Consider the following 5,000-nt stretch of genomic DNA (forward strand, 5'->3'; position numbering starts at 1 on the left):
GAAGCACTGCTACCTGTCTAACCAAACTCGATTATATTATTATATTATAACAACAAACGTGAATTAAATGAATTACGCCATAGCCCTAGCCACATTCTCAAACAGCTTCAATCACTTGATGTCCACAAGGCTCCTCTTGGTCTTCCCCCAAAGTTATTGCAAGCATGTGCTAATGAAATTTCACCTTTGTTATGTAGATTATTCAAATTGTCCATAGAGCTTGGGACCTTTCCTGAGAAATGGAAAGATACAAATCTTGTCCCTATTCATAAATGTGAGTATAAGACGATGGTTTCAAACTCCCGTGGCATTTTGCTTCTTGATATTCTGTCTAAAATTTTGGAAAGACAAGTTCGCAATGAGATCTTTAGTATTGCTTGCCCCCATCTTACCCACTGGCAGCATGGTTTTTTGCCCGGTAAATCCACTATCTCTCAACTATCCCAAGTTGTTCATCAATTCACTAATGCTCTTGAAAGGAGATAACAAGTTGATGTTATTTATTTAGACTTTTCTAAGGCTTTCGATAGAGTATCTCATGAAAAACTCCTATTTAAATCAGAATGTCTTGGTATTGGTGGATCTTTGTTAGCCTGGTTTAGATCATATTTATCTGGTAGAAGACAAAGAGTTGTGTTAGATAACGAGTCGTCTCATTTCCTCCTGCAAGGGTCAATTTTAGGGCCTTTACTGTTCTTGATTTTTATCAATGATATGCCCAATGTAATTTCTAAGGAAACATCGTTACCCCTCTTTGCCAATGAATCTAAGTGTTTTCGCTTAATTCTTGGGCGGGGTGACAAATTGCAGAATGACTGAAATCAAATGTTTCAGTGGTCTTGTATCTGGGAAATGGAGTTTAATGCCAAGAAGTGTAAGGTTTTAAGGGTGGTTCGTATAAGATCAATCATTGATAAAGACTATTACCTTGGTGGAACTAAGTTAGACTGTATTGATGTTGTGAAAGACCTAGGGGTTTTGGTTAGCCACGATTTGAGCTGGAATAATCACGTTGATCTCATCTCTTCAAAAGCTCAAAGAATGCTTAATCTCCTTTACCGTACGTGCCGGGACATAACTGATATTAGTACAAAGAAATTGCTTTACATTGCTTGGGTTCGGTCACAACTTGAATATGCTTGACTTGACCGTGGTATGGTCACCTCATACCAAACGAAACATCAACAATTTGGAACAAGTCCAATGCAGGGCTACAAGATTCATTCTTGGTAGGGATTATTTGGAGCACGAGTGCCTTAGTAAATTAAATTTATTATCTTTGCAGTATTGTAGAGAAATTAATTATTTAGTTTACTTTTTTAAGTGTTTTAAGAATATATACAAGTTGTATCGTTTCGCTCTTGTATCAAACTGTTGAGAAACGTTGATCATTTAACGCTTGATGTCCCTTTCAGCAGGACTGATGGCTTTAAGAATTCTTTTTTTGTTCGAGTCTGTCACCTGTGGAATGAACTACCTCTTGGTATATGCGAGTCAAATACCTTGTCGATCTTTCATAAGAATTTGATGGCCTTCTATCATGATAAGTTTAATGTAGACTTTTTTAAATTTTACACTGTACTTTATAAAATCATAAGTCAATTTATGATAATTTTATTGATGAGCATTCATGTCGCATGTCTCTTATAACTGACATGTTACACTAACGACTTTTTAGATAATTTTATTACTTAATTAATTCAGTAGATATAATAATAGGTGGCTAATTTTTAAAGAGTCTTGTATTCTGTTTTAAGCCTACCTCAGATTTGTCATCCTACTTGTAAATCTGAAACTTGATTTAAGTTAAAGTTTATTGCTGGGCAGGGAGGGTGTCATGAACATCTATACACGTCAATCACCATGTGTTACATCACAGATAATAAGTAATCAATTACTTATCATACACTTCAGTCTTATTAGCCATAAACCTTCAGTCTGATCAAATGTCCGAAATATCTTTGAAAATCTCAGTGTACTTACATTATTGCCATTACTTTTGCTATAAAGACTAGAATAGTTAGAGAAGTAGGATTGCATTTATGGAATGAGCTTTTGCAAGTTGTTGTCTTATAATTTCTTTCTCCTTTTCTTCATCAGGTCAAATTTAAAGTAATTACTTGAGAATCTCAATAATCAGAAAGATGTCATAACAAAACGGAACACTGGTTGATGGCAAAAAGTGCAACATCTTTTCCACAGGTGATTTTCATTAAGAGAGATAGAAAATTAAGGGGCAAAGTAAACTGCAAAATGACAAAGTTTAGAATTAATCAAGCAAAGCAGCCAAAACTTTCTGTTGAATATAAAATCCAAAATCTGTGTTGGAACTAGAGTAACTTAGTGAAAAAAGGAAAAAAAAACATTCCATAAAGAGCCTCTTATTACTTCACTGCACAATAACATCGATTCATTGTTTAATTTAAGTTAAAACATGTAAACATGTGAGTTTTCTGGACACTACTTTCTCATTGTCCAGATCTTATGTGTTGTGAATATCAAGCTATATTCTGTAACTGTTTCCTTAAATTACCTGTTTCTGAAGTGACTTGATTACAAGGCCTTGATGCTTCTACCCACCAAAAAAAAATGATGATTTCCTTCTAAGTGGGAAAGGATATGGTATGGAATTTTGGTGCATTTTGTGATGCAATGAGGGTGATTATTACTCTTGATACTTTCCTTGCTTTTAATTATTCCATCAACATATGATCAGTTCAGTTTTCCGAAAGTAGAATGACATCAAGTCAAATTCGAGGTAGTACATGGCTGTAATGAAAAACAGCCATTGGTCACGTTATTATGTGGAATTGAACATTTATATCCATTGGTAAAAGTGAATTCAATTACCTAAGAAATGAATTTTAGTTCAACACTTATTTTCATTGATACCTGTACATGCCACGGAGTTGATGCATATGAAACCTGTCTAGATTGTCTCGGATCAAAAGCCAACATCAGAAGGTGGGATACCTGTGAGAATTTATTGGCATCTGAAATGTTTCATGCATGGAAAAACTAACCCAACCAACTCTCTTTATTTCCTTTCCATATAGGTGTTCAGGCCTTCAAGATGACCTTGATTTCCTGTTGGAGGAAGAATTCAGCAGCATTAATCTCTATCCTCTGCATTGTGAGATGAGAAATTGTCAACAGCTTCTGGGTTCAATGGGGTTGTTTGCAAATTGCATTGGAAGCCCTGATTAATTGAACAGTTTAGTCTGATTATGATCCTAAAAATTTCTGTGGGTTTCCAAGAGTAACTGAAGGAATGAAAAGGACAGCAAAAAGAAATAACAAGACAAAAAATTCATGTGGTATCTTCTTTAGGTATGGCATTTGTTTGTATTTCATTTAATTTATCGTGTCATATATGTATATCATTCACCTTGGGCCAGTTATTTTTTAATCAGCATTCCCAGTGCTATTTATCAGGAATTAGCTAATTCAGTACGTTTGAAACATATGGAAGAGCTGTATTTCTCAGTAACAGCCAGATCAAAGCATGAAAGACCCAGTGAAACATTTGAACAAACAATTTATTTTATAGTCAAGGTGCAATATTTTCTGGTAGTTTTCATTTACCTGCCAAATACCTTGTAGTCTTGTGACTACTGTACTAACCATGCCACCAGTGTGTGTCATAACATGTACATTCCTCCAAACTCCCAGATGGATATTCTACAAATGATTATTCTTCAGAGGCTATTGAAAGGACAGTTGTACAGAATTTTTAAGACGTTGTAGAAAGATCACTGCTCCTGAAGAAAATGATCCATTACATGGAAAGTCCTGGAGCTGCAAGAAATGCCATTCTCAGCAATGTTACTTTCTTTGAAGAGCGCACAATGGTACGTAGTCAGCCTTTTGAACCCCAGCTTCAGAATTAATCATATGTACTAGTTGTTCAAGGGTCTTAGGAATATCTGATTGTGTGATTGAATCCAGTGAGAATCTGTCAAAATTAAATATTCCTTGAAAATAAGATAAAGCTTAGTTTCAAAAACCTTGTCATAGAGAATTGCTAACTGTGATAATTGTTAAATTTTTGCTGATTGACGAATGGAACATTTTTGTTTGCAGTTTGTGAGCGACCTGTTTGATTAGGGAACTTACATACGTGATTATGGCTCTAAAAAAGGAAACAGTTAACCTTAATGACACAAAAAATAAAGGCCGCTATGGTCAATTTTCCCTACAACTGAATTTTAGTACATCTCATGCATTGTAGATAGCCATTAACAGTAGCCTTGTCACACAGTGAACTCCGATTTTTCTCCAATTTTTTTCTAAAATTGAACTGTCATAACCTGGAGGTACTGTGGATCTAGGTATATGCAATTTTCATCCGCGTACATGTACCATTTTATCCTTGTTGTTTCTTCTTTTTTGTCTCTCCTGCATTGGTGTTCTCAGTGGTGTTCGCATGAAATAATTTCTCAAATAAGTGAATCTTGTGTCCATTCTCTAAAAAGCTTAAAGCCTTGTTGCTGAAACTTGAAGAGTGTCAGAAAAAAACAAAATGAGGTGGAAATAGCATAAAGGAACTGAAGAAATGTCAAAGAGCTGCAGATGGAAGAGCCAGGCAAGAAAAAACGAAAAAGAAGGAGAAACATCGAGCCAGAAGGTCAACTGTCCTCTAGTTCTTTTGCCAAATATGCAGCTAAACATCAAATTGAGATCATTTCAAAGGTAAATTGAGAAAGTTGTCATAAATTATTAATTAGTGAAAATTTCATGAGAAAACTACTGTTTAAACTCCCACATCAGCAAATGTTGTTTGAAGGTTTGCCTGATGCAGTGAGTCACTGGGTAACTTATATCAGTGAATCTGAGCTAACTTTTTCAAGGGAAGTTTCAAATTCAGCCACCAACCCTTGTCAATTTGCAAATGTTAGGCAGGATGATTGGCAAAATGTGAATGGCTCATTTGGAAGGGAAATCTTCATTTACTTTGAAGTCGTGGATGGAAAAATATCTGGCCTTCAAATAGTGCCCTA

Source organism: Pocillopora verrucosa, chromosome 11 (genome assembly GCF_036669915.1).
Source record: "Pocillopora verrucosa isolate sample1 chromosome 11, ASM3666991v2, whole genome shotgun sequence".
Taxonomy (NCBI): domain Eukaryota; kingdom Metazoa; phylum Cnidaria; class Anthozoa; order Scleractinia; family Pocilloporidae; genus Pocillopora; species Pocillopora verrucosa.